The sequence below is a fragment of the Tursiops truncatus genome, chromosome 5, assembly GCF_011762595.2.
Source record: "Tursiops truncatus isolate mTurTru1 chromosome 5, mTurTru1.mat.Y, whole genome shotgun sequence".
Classification (NCBI taxonomy): domain Eukaryota; kingdom Metazoa; phylum Chordata; class Mammalia; order Artiodactyla; family Delphinidae; genus Tursiops; species Tursiops truncatus.
This window is the reverse complement of record NC_047038.1, coordinates 93,962,521-93,988,010: the sequence shown is the minus strand read 5'-3', so window position 1 is coordinate 93,988,010 and position 25,490 is coordinate 93,962,521. Positions and strand designations below refer to the sequence as shown.

Below are 25,490 nucleotides of genomic sequence, written 5' to 3'. Positions count from 1 at the left end.
AGATTCATTTCATTTACAAGGACCCTGAAAACGTGATCCTGCAAACACCCAAAATTATAGTTTAAGGTAAAGAAAAGCTTTGAAGAAGCTTGAGATAGTCACTGATACTTATTCCACCTTATTCAGGAATGGGAAATATAGCAGCATCTTTTAAATAATATGAAAAAGAAAAGAAATTATCATGGGAGGATCCACTGAAGTCTAAGTTATTTTTAAAACTTGGTTGAATAAAATTCAGTTCCTTCACATCAAGTACAGTCTTCGACTTTATATAACTAAAACTAGATTAAGTTTAAGAAATAAATTATCCTTGACACCATCATAATCCAAGCAGATGCTCATGCTATATTTGAATATTTTATTTAGAGGAAATAGCAGAAGCTGAGCCAAATATGCTCAGGTTATTCTTCTAATAACATAAATCACTTAGGAGATGTGTCTTAGTCCATTCAGGCTGCTATAACAAAATACAGACTAGATAGCTTACAAACAACAGAAATTTATTTCTCACTATTCTGGAGACTGGAAGTCCAAGATCAGGGTACCAGCATGGTCAGGTGAGGTCCTCTTTCAGGTTGCAGACTTCTCGCTATGTCATCATATGGGAAAGGGGCAAGGAAGCTCTCTCAGGTCTCCTTTATAAGAACATTGAAGGCAAAGATGGGAACTGACCACACACCCACGAGCCAATGAAATTAGCAGATATCTTCAGGAAGCCTGAACTCTAAGGGGCAGTGGGATTGAAGGTGGAAGGCAAGTCTACATTGCTTTCAAGATTGGAGAGGTCCCAGGTGTCACTGTGGGGATAAGTTTCCTAAGCTACCTTTTTGGTTTGCAAGAGATCTTTACAAGATAAGTCAATATGGGAAAAATGAATGAAGAACTTGTGATATCACTTTCACAAGCACACTTTTCTGAGTGTAGGTGCACCTTAAATGTCATTTTAACTTTTTATGTGCATGTAAATAGCTACTATTTCAGTTGCTGGAATATTAGTCATAACATCTAATGATGTGGAGATTGTTGCCTTATAAAACTCACAGCTGGGTGGCTACATCAAGGCAAAAGCCTATTTTAAAATCCATTGCTTTAGAGGAGAATGTTTATTAAAACATTATATCTATTAAAAATATATGATGCATCATTGGTCATTCTCTGTGTTGCAATGCCAACCACAGTTTTTCCAGCAAGGCTTTTTGAGTTGATACCTGGAAACCTGGCAAGGTCTACAGCCTCACAATTTACCACTCCATCAAAAAATAAATAAATCCCAATGACCAGAAAGTAAATCACCAAAGGGGCCTGCATAGCAGCCCATAAACCCATGTTTACACAGGCTCCATGGGGGTAGCTATTGCTGTCAAATATTTCTAAGCTTGTAGGGAAGTAAATGTTCAAAAAGGAATAAATGTTTGATCTCTTTGTAACAGAAGTTGAATGAATTAATAATAAAGATACACAGGGTGGGGCTGATATTTGTAAAATATAGAAGTGAGATGAGAAAAAAAGGAAAATTAATAACTGAGGTGACAAGGGCTGAATAAACAATTAGAAAGACTGGAAACTTTATGTCATTAAGCTAGACTCTACCTTCAGTAGTTCTCACAATGTTACTTAAGTTATAGAGGAAAATAGAGTTTTCATCAACTTAACAGCAACAAACTAAGAATAATTTGTAAAAAATAATTTCCAGAGACTCCTGACTTTCTTAATGTGCCATCAGTCCAACACTGCCGCCTGCTTATGCTTTAAAAAAGTACTTATCTATGGATTTTCTATTACCTAAAATAAATATTTGATGATATATCTGGTCTGGACCCAGTAGGAGTTCCATAAACACATGTCACACTGAATCCAAGTCCTTAAATTGCACTGATTTCCTTTCTGCTCCCCAACTTTGTATAATTATTTTGCTTAATGCTATTTCCTTCAGGGTAGACAAAAAAAGGCAGAGATGAAAACGTTCAGAGGGTAAACGTGACAAGACACATGGAAATTTTCTTTTTCAACAAGGTTGAAATGTGAGATTTAAAGGCAGGCTTATCTTTGACTTTCAACTACTTTAATTCTCTATTCTTCACCCTCACGGGGATGTAGAAGCAATGAAAAGGGTTACTCCTGGAAAGTGGAGCTAAGTAATTAAGCAAGCAACTTTCCCTAAGCCAATGGCATAGAGCCTATAAATCATCTTTCCGGAATCCAACTGAGCGATGAATTTGGTGCTGATCTCACTCCTCTGCTTTCCCTTTCTCCACACTCACTCACTGGTGTAGGGTAGCTCGGGTACACCACCCAGCTCCTTGCTTCAGGATGCAGGCACCCATTTCCCCTGCTACCTGGATGTGCCGGCTGCTTGTGGGTCACAGCTGAGTCCCTCCTGGGGTACTGCCCTCGGCAGAAGGGAGATGCCTCACCCCAAATCAAGCCAACTCCCCTGGGGCAGCCACATATCCAATGACTAGTCAATATGGGGGTACAAAGACCCACTCCCCTCACCTAAACTTAGGACATCTCTGAAGGGCTTTTCAAGCTTCAGAGCTTCCTGTGAGATCAGCTGAGGGCTCTGTTGCAACTGAATCACAGTTCAGTTCTCCTTCTGTCCAACTCTGCTTCCCAAACAAGTGTTCCTAAAAGACTCTTTAAGAAATTTCCTGCACACAAATCTCTGGCTCAGAGTCAACTCCCCAGAACCTGACCTACAGATGGGTCCCTCTTAACTTATAGCAAAGCTGGACTGAAACCTAGAGAGGAAAAAACCTCATTGAGAACCACCCAATGTCCATCTATGGCTGCTTTTCTGTTCATGACCTCTCCCTATTGCTCCACCTGAGAGGCACCCTCTTGCTAACAGCCACCTACCTTTAGCAAGGGAAAGAAATCATATTGAACTTTATAGAAAAGTTAGATTGGGGAAAGCAGATATGGAATAATTCAGAAGAACAGTAAATGTCTCAATATCATCTTATTCAATACTCAGTGGCCTTTCTGGGGCAATCTTGTTCATATTCCTGGAACAGGAAGAGGAAATAGAGCTGAAATTGAATAGCTTGTGAAGATTCCCAACAGGAGACAGACCCATTTCAACCAATTTCCACCTCGGTAAATTAGTAGCTCCCTTAAATGGAGCTTTTTTCTGTAGCCCACCTGAACCCCCCAGTGAATGGAAATTTCAAACCTTTCCTACCTCAAAGTGTTAGAAGGTGCAGGCCACCTCCACTCACCAAGGCTTTTCTCCAACTACCAATTTGTAGCAGGTAAAATTTTTCTCCCATCCTTAGAATTGTTCATCCAGATTTATTTGGGGAAGAATAAATGACTCAAAATGTAGAGTTTTTGTTTTGGTAGTCATGGTATATTAGTTTCCTATTACTGATTTACCAAATTACAAACATGGTTACTTGAAACAAGGGAAAATTATTATCTTGCCATTCTGTAGTTCAGAAGTCTGAAATTGGTCTTACAGGCTAAAATCAAGGTGTTGGCAGGGCTGTATTCCTTCTGGAGGTTCTAGGAGAGAGCCCATTTCCTTACCTTTCCAGCTTCTAAAAGCTGCCTACATTCCTTGGTTTGTGGACCCACCCTCCATCTTCAAAGGCACCAGCATAGCCTCTTCAACCCCCCCATCCTCACTTCATTATATCACTATTTTCTTCCTCTGACCCTCCTGGCTCCCTACGAAGCCCCTTGTGATTCCATTAGGGTCAGCAGATAATCCAGGATAATCTCCCTATCTCAAAATCCGTAACTTTATCACACACGAAATCCCTCTTGTCCTGTAAATTGACATATTCACAGGTTCCAGGCATTAGAAAATGGACATCTTGTGGGAGGAAGGGCATTATGTGGCCTACCATACACGGCTATTCATATTTCCAAGGAAATGAAAAAGCATGATCTAAATCCTGCAGAAGAACTAGTTTTAAAGTTCAAGTCACAGTCTCATGTCATAAATATTGGTTCAGTCTCTTCTCCCCAGTGCTGCAGCTGTGTAACCAAACATCATTGTGCTAAGAGAAACTCAACCATTCAGCTGCCTGGATTCTGCTAAGTCAGCTGGGGGCCTATAAATTTAGTCAAGCTGTTTTTGTAGAAATTTTCCCCAGGTTTACAGCGGGGGGAAGCTAGGATCAAAATCTTCTTCTGGACAGGCAGAAATTGGAACAACTTTGTGACTGAAAGTACACTCAAATATTTTCATGCATAACTCAAGAATCAAAAAAATGGATTGTAGAATTTGATAACTTGCTGGACTCCTAGGGGGCTTATTGAATAGATTCTTTCATTTTACCAATGGGAAAACTAAGGAGCAGAGAGATTAAGTCAAGCTCACCAGCCTCTGAGTAGCAAACCTAAGACATGGCCTCTGTACATTCTACTCCACTGCCAGGAGGGGATGAAGGGAGGAAGACAGGGGAAAAAAGGCAGACAGGCCGGAAGGAAGGAAGGAAGGAGGGAAAGAAGGGAATTTAAATGGTTCGGGCATCTAGCCTGTACCAGACTTTACACAAGACACTTTGCTGCATATTATCTATGCCATCCTTACAAATATCCTGAGTAATAGAGATATTGGCTTCATTTTTTTTTTTTTTTTTTTTTTTTTGGCTGTGTTGTGTCTTTGTTGCTGCCCGCGGGCTTTCTCTAGGTGCGGCAAGTGGGGGCTACTCTTCATTGTGATGCGTGGGCTTCTCATTGCGGTGGCTTCTCTTGTTGCGGAGCACGGGCTCTAGGCGCACGGGCTTCAGTAGTTGCGGCACGCGGGCTCAGTAGCTGTGGCTTGTGGGCTCAGTAGTTGTGGCCCACAGGCTTAGTTGCTCCGCGGCATGTGGGATCTTCCCGGACCAGGGCTCGAACCCGTGTCCCCTGCACTGGCAGGCGGATTCTTAACCACTGTGCCACCAGGGAGTGGCTTCATTTTTTATAGATCAAGAAACCAAGGTTCAAAGAGATCTGGTGTGTCCACTCAAGTTCAGACACCTAATACAGTCAGCTCTCGATCAATGGGGATAAAGGAGGAGACAAATCAAAGTCATGTATAATCCAAAATCCCGATTAAAACAAAACGCTTCAGAACCTGTTACCAAATAGATTTATATAAACATATTTCCTTGTAATTATATCTAATATTTAGGAACACATTTACCACTCCACAGATGTCCAAAAATGTAAAAATGATTTTAGTGCAACTCATTAGGAACACTAAACACCATGTGTCACTTAATGAGAAATCACTACAAGCTTGCTAAAAATCTAATTTCTATTTGCTTCCTAGTTAATCTCTTTTTTCTACATATTAGAAGAGAACCAAATTGAGCAAAGAAGTAGTCTCAGTGCTTCAGTCTTCCTCTTCCTCTTCCCTTTCTCACATTCCTCTACTCTGTCTTTGTAGTACTTGAATCCACAGCCCTCCAAATTCCTTTTGCCTTTGTTTAAACTATAGCTTCCTCTTTAAGGACCCATTGGCTCAGGTATAAGGCTCAGAACTAACCTGATTGTCTAGCTTGGGGGGTGTTTGATGGTTACCAGACAGCTACAAGTAATGAAAGCCTTCAGATAGGCACTTTTAAGACATTTTCTATTAATAAAAAAACAAAAACAAACAAAAACAGAGAGCACAACCCCAAATAATTGAGAAATGACTGTGACTAAGAAGTTGAGACGTAACCTTAGCTTTCCAGGATTCCCAAGCCTTTTCTTCTTGCCATTCACTGCCTAAAAAGCGGGAAGCATAAGAGATACGTGCTCAACAGTTAGCTTAAAGGCATATACAAACCCAGCATCATTTTGCATTATGCTACAAAATAGGACCTGAAAGTTGTACATGAAGTGAATTTGCATTTTAAAGAATCACAAGTTGCCCCTGACTTTGAAGGTATTTACAGAGATGTTTCTACAACAAGCCCTGTGAATGAGCTTCTCCCTGGGCCTGGAACATTCCTCCAGCTTCTCCGCCAGCCACTCCACCCCTCACACACACACACACACACACACACACACACACACACACACACACAGCTTTTCCTGGCTGAGTCTTTTCACCCCCCCTCATCACTTCATCAGGCAAGGCTTCTGAGACCCTCCAGACTAGGTTCAAAGTCATGTATAATCCAAAATCCCGATTAAAACAAAACTCTTCAGAACCTATTACCAAATAGATTTATATAAACATATTTCCTTGTAATTATATCTAATATTTAGGAACACATTTACCACTCCACAGATGTCCAAAAATGTAAAAATAATTTACATTATTTTGTAAATTTTGAAAATACTAAAATACTCATCCTCTCATTGTCTCTGTAGCTCTTCTCACAGTTGTTAGTTGACTCACCACTTGTTAGTAGACTAGGATGGTGTTTGGGACCAGGTTCTGGAGCCAGTCTTCCTGGGTTCAAATATCAGCTCTGTCGTTTATGAGCTGTGGGATCTTGAGCGAGTTTCTTAACCTTTGGTGCCTCAGTTTGCTCATCTGCAAACTGGAGATCAGAGTACCCACCTCCTAGGATTATTGGGTGGAATACATGAAATAGTGCATGTAAGGCAATTGGAAAGGTGTCCAGTACATAGTAAGCTCTATTCAAGTGTTTGCTTTTATTATCCATGAGCTATTGATCTCCCTTCAATAGGCTATAAGGTACATGAGGGAGAGAGCTGTTTCCATATTTTTCCCCACTGTACTTCCAGAATCTGTGTTCAATAAGTCAATTTTGAAGACACAAAGATGTGAAATCCCAGCATTTCCTCTGCCACCATTAAATCTGTCTATCTCATCCATGGACCCAGCCACATTCACTGTTGTCACTACAGCTGGAGCTGCTATTACCACTGCTGCTCTAGCACCTTGACTGATACTTTCAAATATCTTTAGTTCAAATAGTTATGGCACCAGATTCAGAAAAAAAGAGTTGCAGTTCTAAAATATAGTCATTCTAGTAGCAGTGCTGTAACAGATGTTTGTTGATTTAGCTTTCATTTCAAGGGTAACAAAAAGCCCTGGCTAAGCTTTGGGATAATAAAGGCAGAAGCTAAAATAGCTGAACTCAGAAACAGAGAGTAGAGTGGTGGATGCCAGGGAAGTGGGGGGAAATGGGGAGACAATGTTTCAGTTATGCGGGATGAATAAGTTCTAGGATCTAATGTATAGCATGATGACTACAGTTAATAATACTATATTACATACTTAAAATTTGCTTTAAAAAAGTAGATCCTTCACTGTATAGCACAGGGAACTATATTCAATAACTTAAAGTGGAAAATAATAACATGACTGAGTCACTTTGCTGTATACCTAAAACTAAAACAATATTGTATATCAACCATATTTCAATAAAAAGGAGGCAATGAAAAAAATAACAAAAAAATTAGATCTTAAGTGTTTTCATTGCAAAAAAAAGTAAATACGTGAAGTAATGAATATATTAATTAGCTTGATTGTGGTAATCATCTCACAATGTACACATAAATCAAAATATTATGTTGTATACCTTAAATATATAAATTTTTCATTTGTCAAAAAACTAAGATCTCTAAAAGAAAAGAAAAAAGAATGGTAAAAAAGAGAAGGCAGGAGTTTAAGCTTTGTAAGAAACAAAGACTGTAGAAATCCAACAAGAACAAATTCATAGCGAGTATCTACCAACAAGGTACAGAATAATAAGAACAATATTAGCAGAAACAACAATGAAAATACTAAGATGCTTTTCAGGGAGGCACCATAGCAGAGGTGTCACGAGCACAAGATCTAGATCCTGACTATCTGGGGTCCAAGCCCAGCTCTATCACTTACTAGCTGTGAAATGCTGACAAGTTTAACTTTTATGTGTTTCAACTTCCTTATCTGACTAATGAGGACAGAAATAGTACCAGTCTCCCAGTGTTACTATAAGGATTAAACTTTTTGTGAAGAACTTGGAACAGAGAGTGGCACATAGACTATTCAATAAATGTTGGTTATTTTTGTTAAATCAAAGAATGTTAGGACTTTGTTAACTTTTGTTAAGTGGGACACAGGGTGCCATATGGTAGTCAACAAAAGACCACAATAGAAATTGAAAGGGAGAAGTTGATCACTCACAGGTCCTAGAGGAAGTACACAACATGCCTCAAGGGACCACACCACAAAGTCAAGGCAGGGTGCAGACACAGAGAGAACAACAGGACCTGGGGCACAGGCCCTTATGAGGGTCGTGGGTAGAGTGCTTTGGGCTTCCTGGGCTAAGTCTGGATTAGTCAATTGAAACCAAAAAGAGTAGAGCTTTGGTCGGCTCCACAGGGGTCTTACCTAGGGGAGCACAAGTGAAGACCCTGGGAGGCAGGGGAAGCACGATCATAAGGCTGTTGGAGAAGTCACGTCAGGGACTTAATTTGCTTGTGACTCTGCAGGCTGTTGTCCAGGGCATGCCCTTGCATGAGGGAACTAAGTATCAGTTTAAGTCCCCCACAGGTTGCTTGGCCAAACAAAACGGATGCCGAGGCAGCAATACAATGGAGTAGCTTAGCTAAAGTCCGGACAGAGACTTTTCACGAACATTACTTTAAAGGACCTGTAAAGAGGGTTCTCCATACATATGTTGTGTTCACACCTACACACACACATATCATGATCATTTTTCCCCCACCTCACATTATCACTACACTTTTAGATAGTAAGTACACACTCTTTCAGTTCTTTTCCTGGGGCTCTGGTACAAATCCAAGGGTTTGACCTGTTTTACTGAAGCAGTGGAAAAAGGTTTTACTGAAGCAGTCCCCTGTCAGATACAAGGCAGGCATCTTGTATCAAGCGAGGCATCACTACCATGTTTTCAATGCAGAATATGGACCTGCAGCCTCAGTTTTCCCTCTCAACTGAGGCTTTCCTGTGAGAATAGGAGCTTCCTAGTCATATTTTTTAATAAACACACAAATACCAGTCTTTTAACCATCGCCTAACCCAGTATTTATCAAACTTGAATACCTCTTCAGATCTACAGATTTCTATGGATTTCCTGTTTAAGAGCCATATTTCAATCTTTAAACTTGTGAGAAAAAACTCAACTCGGTTTAAAAATTAGAGCTAATTAAAATGTATAAAATCAGATCCAATTTTCTCTTTCAAATCTCTTTCACTGGTTCAATAACTATCCATTTAGTGCCTAGTACATACTAGATACTTTGCTAGGCACTGAGGATGCAATGATAATCAAATATAGATCCAGTCTTTGCCCATGTGTAGCTAAAAGTTTACTTCGTGAAGTGGGCAAAGCAGGTCCAGAGAGTAGTTTATCCAAGGCTACACAGACAGTAAAAAGTAGAACTCTGCCTGAAAACCCATTCTTCTGACTTTAATAAGATGCTTGCTTTAAAATAAATTTTTTAATTAATCAAAAAGATCGGAATTCAGAAATCATGGACATGATTGCTCAAACCTAAGACTAAGGGAAAAGCCAGATAATACACAAAAATCATAGCTTTTTTTAACCTATCAAGAGAACTGAAAACATAAATAAAGCTAAATTAATTAAAATCTACATAGTTATGATCCCATTCTAAGAGAGAGGAGACGAGTGAGGGCTTTCATCTCTGGTGAAGTAGCAGGAGGCAGGATGCATCATAGAGGGGGAAAGGGGAAACTATTTAAAAATTTAAAAAACTATTAAAAATAAAGTCAAAGTTGGTTCTTTGAAGAGATTAATTCAATTGATATATGCTTAGCAAGTCTTATCAAGTGAAAAGGAGACAACATAAATTATTACTACTAGGAATTAAAGAAGGACTATCAGGACAGATTCTCCAGATTTTAAAAGAATGCTACTGGAATATTATGAAAACACTTATGTCAACATATGTTATATCTTTGGTGAAATGAACACATTTCTTCAAAACAAAATTTACACTGGAAGAAACTGAACATCTAAACAGGTCTTTATCTGTTAAAGAAATTAAGTATGTACTCAAAAACTTTCCACAAAGAAAACTCTAAGCAAAATTTGCTTGACAGGTGAATTCTACTAAATATTCAAGAAAGAAAAAATACAAACACACAAACTCAGAAAATAGAGGTAACACTTCCCAACTCATTTTATGAGGCCAGCATAACTCTGGAATGGTTATGAAGAACCTAGGGGCAGGACAGAAATAGAGACACAGACGTAGAGAATGGACTTAAGGACATGGGGAGAGGGAAGGGTAAGCTGGGATGAAGTGAGAGAGTGGCATGGACATATGTACACTACCAAATGTAAAATAGATAGCTACTGGGAAGCTGCTGCATAGCACAGGGGGATCAGCTCAGTGCTTTGTGACCACCTAGAGGGGCGGGATAGGGAGGGTGGGAGGGATACACAAGAGGGAGGAGATATGGGGATATATGCATACGTATAGCTGATTCACTTTGTTATAAAGCAGAAACTAACACCATTGTAAAGCAATTATACTCCAATAAAGATGTTTAAAAAAAAAAAACCTGACAAAGATATTACAGGAAAAGAAAACTGAAGGACTAGACCCTTCATAAACTAAATTTTTTTAAAAAACCTGAAACCAGTATTTAAAAAAAAAAAAAACATGGTCAAGTAGGGTATATCCAAGAAAATCAAGGTTGGTTTTAAATTTAAAGAAATATATCAATGTGCATCTGCTTCTGGCCATGATGGAGTAACAAGGACTAGATTTATCCTGCTGCCTGAAACGAATTACAGACAAAATATATGAAACAATGGTTTGAAAGACACTGGACATCAGACAATAAAGAATAGGGATTCTTAAAGATGGGGGTGGGGGAAACGAGGCAAGCCCTAGTTTGGGACTATGTCTTAAGACTCTGAGAGTCTTCAGAAAGAGAGACTAAGAGACACACTGAGTTAGGAAGATAGTGATGAGGGTCCAAGACTCCCAAGGCAGCAAGAGTTTATTGCAGAATACCACAGAGGAACGAGCTGCACAAAGAGAAAACCTAAGAGATCTACAATGAGCCCACCCTTATGTATTTATCAAAGTACTGATCAGCACAGACACATGGGAAAACTACCCAAGTCCAGGGTAAGAATCACCCTGAGGTAAGAGTACCTGTAAGTAAAAATGCCTATTCTCACCAGCCAGACTGGAAAACTTCATGGGGCTTTGAGTATATAGAAGGTTTTACTGAAGCAGTGGAAAACAACCCTAGAATGGACACTGTTCAAGCTCACATCTAAAAAAATCTTAAAAGCAAGACCCAAAGAATCAAACAGTTTCCAAGTAATTTAATAGCATCCCAGAACAACACTTGGGTATATTTAGAGGAATATAAAAATACCCAGGATGCAACAGGATAAAACCCATATGAAATTTAAAATTTCCAGGCATATGAAAAAGTAGGAAAATATATCCCATAATGAGGAAATAGCTAATTGAAACTTAATAAAAAATGACACAGATCATAGAATTAACAGACAAGGACATTACAAGAGTTATTTTAAATGCATTCCATATGTTGAAAAAGTTCAATAGAGACATGGAAAATATAGAAAAGAACCAAATCAAACTTTTAGAGATGAAAAATACAATGTGTGGAGTAAAAAATACACTGGATCGGATTAACTGCAGATTAAACATAACAGGGGAAAATAAGATTAGTGAACTTGAAGCTATAGAAACTATACAAAATGGAAACAGAGAGAAAAGAGAATTTTAAAAGATACAAGTAGAGCAATAGCGAGCTGTGGAACACCGTCACGCAGTCCAGTATATGTGAAACTGGGGTTCACAAAGGAGAGGAGAGAGGCATGGGACAAAGAAATAGTTTAAAGAAATTATGGCAAAAATTTTCCAGATTTGATAAAAACTATAACCTTATAGATCCAAGCAGCTCAAGAAACATGAACAAACTCAGGCATTAGAAACATGAAAAACTACACCAAGGCATACCATAATCTCACTGGTCAAAACTGGTTTTATAGAGAAAATATTAAAAAACGAAGAGAGTAAAGGCATACACATGCAAACACACACACATTACAAAGAGAGGTACAAACATAAATGATGGCAGATTTTCCGTGGGAAACAGTGCAAGCACGAAAACAATGAAGCAACATCTTTAAAGTATGAAAGAAAACTCAATCTAAAATTCTGCATCCAGTGAAAATATCTTTCAAAAACAAGAGTGAAATAGACTTTTTCAGACACAGAAAAGCTGAAAGAATTCATCAACAGCAAACTCACACCACAAGAAATGTTAAAGAAAGTCCTTCAGGAAGAAGGAAAATGATACAATATGGAAGTATGGGTCTACATAAGGTAATGATTAGCACAAGAAAGGTAACTACTTGATTGAAAATATTAGATATTTTTCTTATCTAAATCTTCTTGAAAGATAATTGTTAAAAATAATAGCAATGTAGTGCACAGTTTAGAGCATACATGAAAACAAGATGTAGGATAGCAATAGCATAAAGATTGGGGGAAAGAAATAGAAATATACTATTTTCAAGTTCTTATACTATATGTGAAATGGTCTTATACTAAATGTGAAATGTGAAATGGCATTTTTACTTACAGGCCTGCCTGGGTGCCAGGCGCCCTTACCTCAGGGTGATTCTTACCCTGGACTTGGGTAGTTTTCCCATGTGTCTTATACTGCATGTGAAATAGCATAAAAGTTGGGGAAAAGAAATAGAAATATACTATTTTCAAGGTCTTATACTATATGTGAAATGGTTCTTACACTATATGTGAAATGGCTGAAGGTAGTCTTTTTTATAAGTTAAAGATGTGTACTATAAGCCCTAAAGCAAAACTAAAATAACAAAAGAAAGAGTTATAGCCTTAAGCCAAAACATAAGGAGATAAAATAGAATTATGAAAAAATGTTCAATTAATTCAAAAGAAGGTAGAAAAAGAGAGCAGAACAAAGAACAGGTGGGACAAATAGAAAACAAATATCAATATGGCTTAAACCTAATCATATCAACAATCTTACTGAAAATAAATGGTCTCAACTCTCTAGAGTTTGTCAAACTGAATTTTTTAAAAAAGCAAGTCCAAACTAAAACATTGCCTACAAAAAAGCATTTGTTAAATATAAAGACTTGAATAAGCTAAAAGTCAAAAAATGTAAAAAGATAAAACTTACTAATAAAAATAAAAGTTGAGTGAATACATTTATATCAGACAAAATAGAATCCAGAGAGAAGAAAATTATCAGAAATAGAGTTATTTTGCAATGATAAGGGGGTCCAATCATCAAAAGGACATAACAATCCTAATGTTTACAGACCTAATAACAGAGGCCAAAGTACATAAAGCAAACTGATAGAAGTACAAGGAGAATTAGACAAATACACATTTATAGATAAACACTCCACTCTTAATAATAGAGAGGAAAATTATACAGAAAATCAGGACAAATATAGAGGAAGTTTGATCATGAATGAATTTCAAAATAATTACACTGTTTCAAAGAAGCCAGACCAAAAAAAGAGTACCAACTATATGATTTTGTTAAAGCAGAACTTGGGGGAAATTTAAAGTAATAAATAGCATATAAAACTGTCTCTATTCACAGAAAACATGATCATCTGTGTAAAAATTTGATGAAACCTAGAGTAAAAGCTATTAATAAGTGAACTTATCAAAGTTTTAGGATTTAAGATCAACACATAAAAATCGATTCGATTACTGTATACCAGCAACAAGTAATTGGAAATGGAATATTTAAAATGCCACTTATAATAGCATCAAAAAATACAAAATACTTAGGAATAAATCACACAAAAATATAGAAAACCTGACCACTGAAACCCTCAAAACATTGTTAACAGAATTAAAGAAAAACAAAATAAATAGAAAGAGATAAAATATGCATTAATCAAAAGACTCAATATTGTTAAGATGTTATTTATCCCCAAATTGATCTACAGATTCAAGCCGACTCCAATCAAAATGCCAGCAGGCTTTTTGCAGAAACTGAAAAACTGAAATTCAGAAAACACATATGCAAATGCAAAGAACCTAAAATAGTCAAAAACAACCCTAGAAAAGACAGAGTTGGAGAGTTAACACCATCTGATTTTAAGACTTCTTATAATCAAAGTAATGAAGAGAATGTGACAATTGTATAAATATATACCAATAGATCAGTGAAGAAACACACATATATGTTTCCAAACCCACACCTATATGGACAACTGTTTTCCACATTGGTGCAAAGGAAATCCAACGGAGAAAGAATAGTCTTTTCAACAGTGATGCTAGAACTGGGTACCTATAATCAAAAAGTAAACTTCAATCCATACCTTGTACCACATGCAAAAATTAACTAGAAATGGATCATTGACCTAACTGTAAAAACCTAAAGTTATAAAATTTCTAGAAGAAAACATGGAAGAATAATTTTTATAACCCTGTGATAGGCAAAGGTTATTTAGATACAACAAAAGCACAGTCTATGAAAAAACAAAATGAAAAATTGGACTTTATCAAAATTTTCTGCTCTTCTAAAGATACTGTTAAGAGAATGAGACAATAAGCCACAGGCTGGGAAAATATATTTCCAAACAATATACATGATTAAAAAATTTGTATCTAGAATACATAAAGATTCTCAAAATTCAGAAAAAATTTAACATAATTTTTAAAAGAACTAAAGATTTGAACAGACGCTTAAGCAAAAACAATATATATATATGAATGCAAATAAGCATATGAAAAGATGCTTAACATGGTTAGTAATTAGAGAAATGCAAATTAAAACCACAACGAGATACTCCTATGCACCTATTTGAATGGCTAAAATCAAGATTAAAAAACAAATCAGTAGAGGTTGGTGATACCAAGTGTTGGTGAAGATATAGAGGAACTGGAACTCTCACACACTGATGGCAGAACTACAAAATAGTACAACAACTTTGAAAAATGGTTATCAGTTTTTTAAAAAGATTACCATGAAATCCAGCCATTTCACTCTTAGGTATTTACCCCAAGGTAAATAGAAAAAAAGTGTCCATTATAAAGATCTGTACACAAATGGTCATGTGAGCTTTATTTATAATGGCCCAAACTGGGAAAAATCCAAATGTCCATCAACAGGTGAATGGATAAACGAATTATGGCATATTTACACAATGGAATACTACTTGGCAACAAAAATGAATAAACTATTGATACATGATACATCATGACTGAATCTCAAAATATTTATGATAAATGACAAAATGAGTATAATCTATATAGTTCTATTTATATAAAATTCTAGAAAGTGCAAACTAAGGTACAGTGACCAAAAGCAAATTAATGATTGCATAGGGATGACAAAGGTATGAAAGGGTTAAAGGAAGGTGCAATGGAAAACCTTTGGGGACAATGTATTTCTATATATTAGCAACAAACAACTGAAAAGTGAAAGAAAGAAAGCAGTATCATTTACAATAACATCACAAAAATACCTAAGAACGTTATTGTAATGCAAGACCACTTCCCTGAAAACTATAAAACATTTCTGACAAAAATTAAAGATTTGAATAAATGGAAAGAGAAACCACATGCATAAATTTGAATTTTCAATATTGTTGTTATCTGTTCTGCCCAAATAGATGTATACATTCAACACAAACCCAATAAAATCTCAGTGATCTTTTTCAAAGAAAATGACAAATCAATTATAAAATTCATATGGAAATGCAAATGACCTAGATTATACAACATATTATTTTAAAAGGACAAAGTTGGAGGACTTAAAACTAGCTGATAAAGCTATCAAGACAGTGTGGTATTGGCTTAAAAATAACATGAACAAATAGAACAGACAGTTCAGAAATATACCCACAGCATATATGGTCAATTGATTATCAACCAAGGTGCCATGTAAATTTATTGGGGAAAGAAAATCTTTTTGCAAATGATTCTGGAATGATTAGATACCCTTATGAAGAAAAAAGGTAAACCTCAACTCCTACCTCACTCCATGAACAAAAATTGATGTGAGATGGGACATAGATCCTCAAACAAATGCTGGAACCATGAAGCATCTAGGAAAAAGCATAGGACAATATTTTCATAATCTTAGACTTGGTAAGGATTTCATAGAAAGAACAGATTAAACTGGTAGCCATAAAAAAGAATGTCTTGTCCTTTTAAAATATGAAATATTATTTAAAAAGTCCCTTTACTACCATCCACAATACTGTCTCCCCACTCCCTTCTTCAATACAATAAGCTCTTTATAATTAATTATTGTTGGTAGTGGCATCAATATTGTGTTATTGGTGGTGGTTGTAGCACTAGTGGTAGAGAAGAAAGGAGTACTAGTAGAGAACTAGTACAGGAGGAGAGAGAGGAGGAAGAGAAAGAGAACAGGAGGAGAATTTAGCTGTTCCTCTACTAAAAGACAAATATGAATATTTCCAGTTTCTTATTATTGCAAACAGGATACAATAAAAAGCCTTGTACATGTTTCCTTGTGCATTTGAGCTAGTATATCTTTACAAAAGTGGAATTTGGTGATCACAAAAAATGTTCTCAAACTGCTTATACCTAATTAAAGTCGATGAGTACATAAGGCATTTAGGGGGAAAAAAAAAAAGATGTGGCTTCTGTAATACCACTGCAATTGATTCCCTTCTTAAAGTATAGTAAATGTTTAGTTGTGGTTTTGAAAATGTCCACAGTACATATCATGAAAAGAGTGCCTTTAACTCTGTCTTCAGATGCCATCTGGATATAGTTTCCCCAATAACCTCAGGAAAATCACAAATGTTATCAGAGGTAGAAATAGCCTTCAACCAATTTTGCATTTTACATACGATGCATCTGAAGCTCTAGTCCAAACTGATTTTCCCAAAACTATAAGCTTGTTAGTGGAAACCTCAAGGGAAGAATTCAGGTCCACTTATTTTCAGTTCACTATTTTTATACTACAATGAGCTGCCTCCATAAAGCAACAAGGAGGGTTTAAAAAAAAAAAAAGAGTACTCCTACTGTCATAAATATCGTTTTATTCCAAATTCATCAGGTTCAAATAAATACTACTACTTTCATAAAACATACAAAGATAATTGTTATGGTCTCTCTCTAGCCCTATAAAATTCTAAAAGATCTTCTGATTTAAAATATGTTTTACTATTAAACATGGCTCTTAGAGTTTAATTTTTTAAAATTGACAATCTACGAATGCTAGTAGAATGAGTCTATATTTATCAGAATACTATTAATAAGTAGAAGCTTAATAAATTATTTATAAAATCAATAAATTACATATTAAATGTACACTATATGCAGTACTGTATTGGGTGCTCTGGAGCACACAGACATTGCAATTTGGCACCCATTACCTACCCTGCAGTTTATTTGTGCTACTTAGTGGTTTAACTCATAAGATATGACATCGGAAATATCTGGGTTTATACGCTGGCTCCACTTCCTTGCTATGAGATTTTGGCCAAATAATCAAACCTTTTTAAGCTTTGATTTCTTCCTCTACAAAATGAAGTAATAATATTGCCCAGTTTATGAGTTGTAGTGAGTATTAAATGAAATGAATTCGAAGCAGTCATCATATTGCTTGACACACAGTAAGTGGTCATCAATACATATTGGGTGACATCATCATAATCACCATTTTTATCATCTTCTTCTTGACATGATGGTCTAGGTCTATGTGTTAGTTTGGGTCTCTAGAAAACACAGCCTGGATCAAGATTAAGTGGTGGTGCTTTCTTTGGGATGTGAAAACCAGGGCAATGAAAGTGAGGAAAAAAGGGAAATGAGGCAAGAAAGGATGGAAAGCCATGCAAAATGACTTGTTAACATGCTGGCCACAGCTTCATGATGAGTCGTAAAAAGACAGAGGAAATCCTTCAGCAGAAGCATCTGCTTGGCCATACAGGGCTTCTTCAGATGAGCCATGTGGCTGTGTGGTTGGAATTGTCCATGGAAAAGAGGAAGAAGGGGTCAGGGATACTTACTTTCTCCCTCCCATCTTCAGTTTCCCAGTGATCAAAGTTTGTTCCATGGGAATTAGCACACCAGACTTCTGGACTGTGTCATCCAGCTCTTCAGGTGGCCACTTAAGATGCCAGATGCCACACCCAGGACTGGGATTCGTTCAAGTCTAAAGAGATGAGAGGAGTCAGAAACTGTGAGTTCTAGTCAGTAAACCTGACTACACTGCAGAAACCACAGAGAGTAACAGTGGTTTCTATCTGAAATAGTACATAAAAACTGTGTCAGATATGCTCTGGTTCTCACATACCAACAGCCTGAAATTAGAGACCTCTCATAAAAGTGTATTAGTCGGGTTTTGCTATAATAATGCTGCATAAGAAACAACCACCAAATTTCAAGAGTTTAAAACCAACAAAATATTTATTTTTCCCTCACAGGTCTGCAGGCTGGCAGTGGATTGGCTGAGCTCAATTAGGCTCAGCTTGGCCAACGTTCAGGCTGGTTCCTTGCATCTCTGATTCTGGGACCCTGGCAAAAGGAACTGTGGCTACCTATGGCATGTTCTTCTCATGGCAGATTGTAGGTGCTTAAAGGAGGCAGATGGAAGCTTGCTGTGCCTCTTTAAGCCTTGGCTCAAAGCTGGCACACTATCACTTCTGTGAAAAACAGCAGCAATAACTCACAAAATCAAGCTTATAATCCACATTGTTCTGAAATCCCTAGCAGTGCCACTAATCAAACCAATCCCCAGTATCGATATTTTCTATTTCTTCAGGATAATCTATATTTATTAATAGCCAAAGTAGCATGGGTATTTATTTTAACAAATTTTGTTTCCATAATCACATTCTGAATCCTTTGAGGTGTCACTTCTTCTAAGGCATCTTCTTTGTACTAAAATTTGATTATTGAACACAACTTGGATTTTACGTCATTAGCAACACCCTTTGCTCCTATTAACACACCCAGAGACAAAGGACACCTAGAGAAATGTAGAACTCCAAGTACTATGCATTCATGAACTGAAATTCAAAGTCCCTAGGCAATAGGGTTCTTGATACCAAGAATAACCTAGCTGTTCCGTAGCCTTCTTCCAAGCGCCATGTGTTTGCTTAGTTAACACACTAAACTTTTTTTTTTTTCTTTTTACTATTGCCAGCATTGCAAAGTCAAAATAGCTGTGGAGGAACAAGCTGTTCTGCCTCATGTCTCATCAACATTCCTTGTTCAGTGTATCAAAACACAGAGAGCATAAAGAGCAAATGCAACAACTCCAAAAAGTTCCCTATTGGGGATTTGCTTCCTGTGAAACTATCCACAGCTGCTTACTCAGAACAGCAGAAGAAAGGTGGGTCTCCTTGTCAAGTCCAAAGGAAGTCACAGCAAGCAAGTATGGACTTAAACTCTCATCTTGTCACTTGAAAAACAAAAATCAATTATGTAGGCCCGCATGAACTAATATCAAGTTAAAGCTTGCAAAAAGTTTTCTTGCCAAAAAACCAATTTAAAATTATCAGCAGAAGTTATACTCCAAGTTCATTAAAGAAACAAAGTCACTGAACTAATTCTAACCCAAATCACCTTACTAACCTAGGAAGGATTTTCATTTTAAACAGCAGCCATATTGCAAGCTATCCTACGCCAAGCACATAAGATGGGTCCGTATAAAGAAAGCTAAGAGGAGAGAGTGATAAGATGATCATTGCCACTTTCATTCAGGTCACAGTTCAGCTAATCAACTTTGCCTTTAAGACAGAACAAAATAAATAGGAGAAAGATTAACCTATTTGTCCACATTTGAACATATATAAAATTAAATATTCAATGTATAGTCTTTCTCCTATTCATGATCTTGTAATTCAATTAATATCTATCCCAACAAAATAGTTTCTATTTGCATAGTTAAAACATGAAATTCTCATTTAACATGACGACAGTTCAGAGTTAGGATAATATTTGAACTAATACTTAATAATTACTACTATTATAATTTACAGATGAGTCATAATAAAAATAGCCAAAGAGAACATTTGCCACACAGTAGTGATTTTTATAGAATACTGGAAAGAAGTTGTTGCCTTTCCAATAAAAGCCAAGATGATCTAAACCACCAGTCCCCTTTACCTCTGCCTCTACCTTCCTGCAGCATAAAGGGAAGAAATCTCTCCCAGGTGTTCTTTCCAAATGGCTATAGTAGACAATTGTGCATAGACACAGGGCTGATAGCCACATGCCCTATGTTCCAGCCATGCATTAAGTCCAGAAAGAGAGAGAGCCAGAAGAGGAATAGTATGGTAGGAAAGAAAATACACTAAGTCTAAACTTGAGCAACTGCAGATAGAGAAACTCATAATTCTCTGATCGCAGAGGTCATGCCTAAAACAAAACAGGTCAACTCAAAGTAGATTATGAGGATTATTATTTGGTACAGAATTTACAAGAGAAAATGGTACAGAGCCAGGTGACAAAAAAAGAGATTATGAACAAGATAGACCTAATCTCTTCTATATCCTCTCCTTGCTTTAAAATGTTTCACTTATATTTTGGTGATGAAATATTGAGTCAACACTAGCACCTCATACTGGATATAACAGCATGCACCTTTTTAAAAATTTGCTGTTTTAGTCTTTATGTAGAGAATTCCTCTACTTATTATGGTAAAAAGCTATGCTGCTATAATTAAAACACCTAACAATATAGTGACTTAAAAAAACCATTTTGTGTCTTACACCAAACAGCTCTGAGGACAGCAATGCAATTTGGTGGGACAGTTCTGCTCTGTTCCATCATTTGAGGTTCCAGGGCATCACTGTCACCTAGATGGTTGAAAATGGATGACCAGGGATTCCAGCTGGAGGAAAATGGAAGGCATGAAGGAGGCACACCCACTGCCTTCAGGACTAGGGTCAGAGTTTAGACACCTCCCCTCCCCTCACCTATTGGAGAGAACTTAAGCACATCCAAATGCAAAGGAATATGGGAAATGTGGTCTGGTCTTGTTTTTTTAAAGTCACTATATTGGTGGGTCTCTTTATTATAGAAGCTTATCCTTTTACTCTAATTTATGGGCACATGAAAGAAGAGAAAAAATTTTATTGAACAACTAGCAATCTCCATATTCCCAAAGAATGCCATGAAAAAAAGATGATTTTTATTAGTACCTTTAAGAATCTGTATATAAAAATTATTTCTGTTCACAATCTGTTCCTAAATCACAGGGAAAAATTCAATGGAAGGAATTTCAGAGATAACCTAGTTTAAACCTCTAACACATGAGAAAACCAAGGCCCAGAGGTGTGAAGTTGCCTGCTTAAACAGCTGATAAGAAAAGCAGGAATGTTTATATATTCTCAGCCCAACATTCTTCACAGCCTGGCATGAATTAGCTAAAATATGCACTTGCCTAAGTCATCCGAACACCTCCAATAAACCGAAAAAGGTTGGGCTCCAAAGGAGATTTTTTTTCTCCTCCTAAATTAGGTGGTTTAGCTATCTAGCCAATTCAGAAGTCCCAATAAATGCTATGCTCTATTTTATATTTTAATGTAAATAATTTATTTACATCAAAGAGGAATTGGGAAGTATTGGGGGCTGTGCATTTAGCAGCATCCTTGGCCTCCACCTACCAGATGCCAGTAGCAACCCTCCCACTCCCCAGCTGTGACAAGTAAAAATGTCTCTAGACATCTCTAAATGACCACTAGGGAGAAAATTACCTCCAGTTGAAAGTCACTAATTTACACTGTTAGGGGAAAAAAAAATAATTAAGACATGGAAAAAAGATCTCAGAGAAAGTTACATGAATGAGCAAGAATTTGCCACCTCCTTTCCACCACAAGGGGGAAGAAAAATAAAGAGCTAGAAAAATAATCCTCAATAATGAGAACATGCATCAGGAATAAACTCTGAGCCATTCCTTAGGCCAAGTTCTGGAGAGGTGGCAACACCACCAAATAGGTTTGTGGAGTTCAAGAAGAGAGGGGATTTGCAAACTATTGTCCTAGTTTAAAGTCCTGGGAGATGTCAATATCTCAGAGAAGAAATAGGTGCAGGCCAACTGGGAGACAGCTTAGGGATCAGGGACACCAGTGTGGCTTGGTGATGTCAAGGATCTGATGCTCCCCACTTCAACATCACATCTTGCTGCTACTTAAAGTAACTCCAGAGAAAGAGGAAGGATTCCCCAAATTTAATAAGTTAATTTTCTGCTACTCCAACTTAAAAAGAGGCTGAATATTAGTTTCCCAGGGCTTCCATAACAAATTACCAAAAAGTGAGTAGCTTAAGACAACAGAAATTCATTTTCTCATAGTTCTGGAGGCTAAAATTCTGAAATTAAGATGTCAGCAGGGCTGAAGTCTCTAGGGAAGAATCTCTCTTTGCCTCTTCCAGATTCTGATGGTTGCCAGCAATCCTTATCCTTCTTTGACTTGTAGATGCATCTCTCCAATCTCTGACCCCACCTGCACATTTCGCCCTATGTTCACGTGTTCCACTTTTCTTATTAGGGCCCACCCTGATCTAGCATGACCTCATGTTAAGTTGATTATATGTGCCAAAACCCTATCTTAAAATACCATTACACCCACAGACTCCCGGTGAACACAAATTTGTTTATTCTTTTTTTTTTTTTGCTGAGCCACGCATGCGGCATTTGGGATCTTAGTTCCCTGACTAGGGGTTGAACCCACGCACCGCACAGCAGAAACGTGGACTCTTAACCACTGGACGGCCAGGGAAGTCCCTGAACATGAATTTGGGGAGGGGCATTATTCAGCTCAGTTACGGGTTACAATAGAAGTTAAGCAAGCTTTAGAAAAATAAAATTATACCTTTTGCCTGCCTGAGTTTGTGGCTTACACTTTGTACCTATCACAGACAATAAAGAAAAAAGTGTAACTCTACCAATAATGGCTAAAAATTGTATGTTCTAGATCTTGAGTAATAAACAATTTCTCCACTATGGTTCTGAGGAAGATTCAGATTCTTCTTCCAGCATAAAAGACAGCTATATTGTAACATGTGTTAAATCACCCACTATAAAGGAAAATCACTGACACATATAATTGGCCCTTAAAATCTTTTTTGAAAGGTTAACTTGAATTAAAATAAAAAGAAGAGTATATGAATAACTTTCACCTCACTGGCTAGTAGAAACCATTCTGCCTCAGTGCGCTTTTCTTCTCTTGTAAAATTGGTCAGGAATATCATGGTACCAGCACTAAGAGAGGGCATTCATGTCTAATATGTGATTTTGAGCAAGGCAAAAATAGAAGAGCGAGAGGCAGAAAATGGTCTTATCAACAACAACTACACACTCGTATAATTCACAGCTGGACTCCAAACTATGCCCCCATTTATAGAAATTCACATTTCCTTCTATTTTGCCCACATCGTTAAAACAACCACGCAAAATTAAGATAACATCAGCAATGCACCAAGCTGAATCTGATGTGGAAAATTCTGATGGAAAGAGCACAGGGTTTATTATAGTGTCCAACCTGCCTTTTTGTCTATTTATCTATTTGCACAGGGGAAGAGGATCCCAAAGAAGATAAAACTGAAGGAGATAACAGCCATTCCCTCACCAACAGGCAGACAGGTGGTGCTGAGCAGAACCGCCTGACCAAGCCACGCTGGGTGAGGAGTGTGCTGATGCTGTGCCACGCGCCCCAGCCCTGCCCTGGCCGGCACGTGACTACCACCTCCACAACCAAAGACATGTACGTTTGCAGGTACGTGAGCTCAGATTATACAGAGAAGACATGTTTCATACACAAACAGTTTTCAAGTTCCTACTATGTACTAGGTCCTGTTTTACGTAGTTGTAGAAGGGAATATCAAGAATGGCAGTAACGTAGGAAAGAATCAGCCACAGGAGAGGTGACGTGAAGACTGAGTCAGAGGCGCTGTTGCTTGGCAATGACCCTCAGTCTCCTCACTGTCACCTTAAAGAGTTGGGGGTGAGAAGACTAATGTTGGGGGGGGTCAACATTTCAGTTGAATATGAGCCATACAAACCTTTTTCAGGACTTTTCTTTTCTCCCTGTTTCTTCATCCCTGATCATGTCATTGTATTGCTCTGACCACATGACCTTTTTGCCAAAGGGAGAAGAAATATAAAGAAATCTAAACATAAACATTTGTGGAGATCATGTCATTTGCTAAACCCTAGATAGGATTCTGATAATATTTAAGACAAATGGATCCTGGGGAGCAGGGTTACATAAAATTTCTCAATCATATTCACCATTTATTTTGTGGTAATCCATCAATCTGGTGGACTGTTGGAAAATGTGGCAAGCTGAATCAGTTTTTAATTCATCCAAACATAGCATCTAGATCACTTATCAGAGTCTAGTTGTTTGATCACCCCGATGTGTCCTTAGTACCTGAAGTATTTACTAAATGGTAACTTAAGATGACCTCCTACTCAAAAGGAGAAACACAGTCACATGATTTATTAATTTATCCATCTATCCAGCAAGCCAGCCAGCCAGCCAACAATACTTATTAATCCCCTATTATAGGCCAGACATTGTGCTAAGCAATTAGGGATATCAAGAAGAAAATAAATGATCCAAGTCCACAAGAAATTCATAATATTGTACAGTGATCTCAAATATTTTTTATCATACACCACCATCAGGAAAAAAAATTTGAGCACATACACCCAATACCAAAAATGTATATTTCTTTATATGTTAAGCAAGTAATACTGTACTAATAAAGTGTATGTATATATAATATATAATACTACTACTATATTCATAAAGTATATATATGTAGATAGAGAAATTATATCAGAAGAAATACATACTAAAATTGAAGTTAAAAGGAATGAAATGAGAAATAAATAGTTCTAAACAGAGTAAGAGAAAGAGTTCAAAGGAAAAAACCAGACCCTTAAATCAGTAACATCAGGGACAGTATTGAAGAAGACAGGTCACAGGTAGTCCTAATGTGAGCTCTTCTAAGCACATCAGTGGCCTCAATGTGGCTCCATTACGTTAGTCCCATCCACTGCTCACGCCAGACTGCCCTATTCCATCATTATGACTGCAGCATACAAGATTCCCAGGTGTGAGAGAGCAGTGTCAGCTAGTGCTACATAAATGACTTAGAAGACAAATCTGGGGGACAGAGAAAAATAGTTTTGCTTTGGAAAATCCAAAACCACCTTAGTTTTCATTTTGTGTGGAAATTTAAAAGAGACTTCAGGATACTCACTGAAGCTTAAGAAGAAAAAAAAATTACCACAAGTTCCTTTTTACAGTGATTAATAACATAACAAAAAATGAAAAGCCAAATTCTGCCACATTATGGGCAACCATCCTTATATCACTAAAAAGAATGATCTTATCATTGACAGATGCTAAGACTCAGTGGTTTGAATCACACCATGTGTTACAAATTAAAAGGGCTAAAATCACAATAACGCTAATCTGGAAAACAACAGGAGAAGAACAATTGTTAGGAGCTGCAGGACCAACATTCAAAAGTAACCACATATATTAGCTCAAAAAAGCTGTGCATAAACCTATTAGTCCATATGTGCGTTGAACAAGTCTTGGTGCACTTTGCATAAAGCTTCC

General features: G+C 37.2%; 1 long non-coding RNA gene across 2 annotated transcripts in view; it reads right to left on the bottom strand.

Moving 5' to 3' along the window:
- Window positions 1–24,023, bottom strand: part of LOC141278704 (uncharacterized) — a 275,581-nt gene extending 251,558 nt beyond the window's left edge. The window contains exons 1-5 of one of the 2 annotated variants that reach the window (XR_012331762.1): window positions 23,917–24,023; window positions 17,916–18,061; window positions 15,909–15,980; window positions 6,329–6,496; window positions 370–589 (exon numbers count right to left, since the gene is read on the bottom strand). This is a non-coding gene — a long non-coding RNA (uncharacterized lncRNA). Of the gene's footprint in view, window positions 1–369; window positions 590–6,328; window positions 6,497–15,908; window positions 15,981–17,915; window positions 18,062–23,916 lie in introns of those variants that run through there. The other variant, XR_012331764.1, reaches the window with a different exon arrangement.
- Window positions 24,024–25,490: the final 1,467 nt, after the last annotated feature.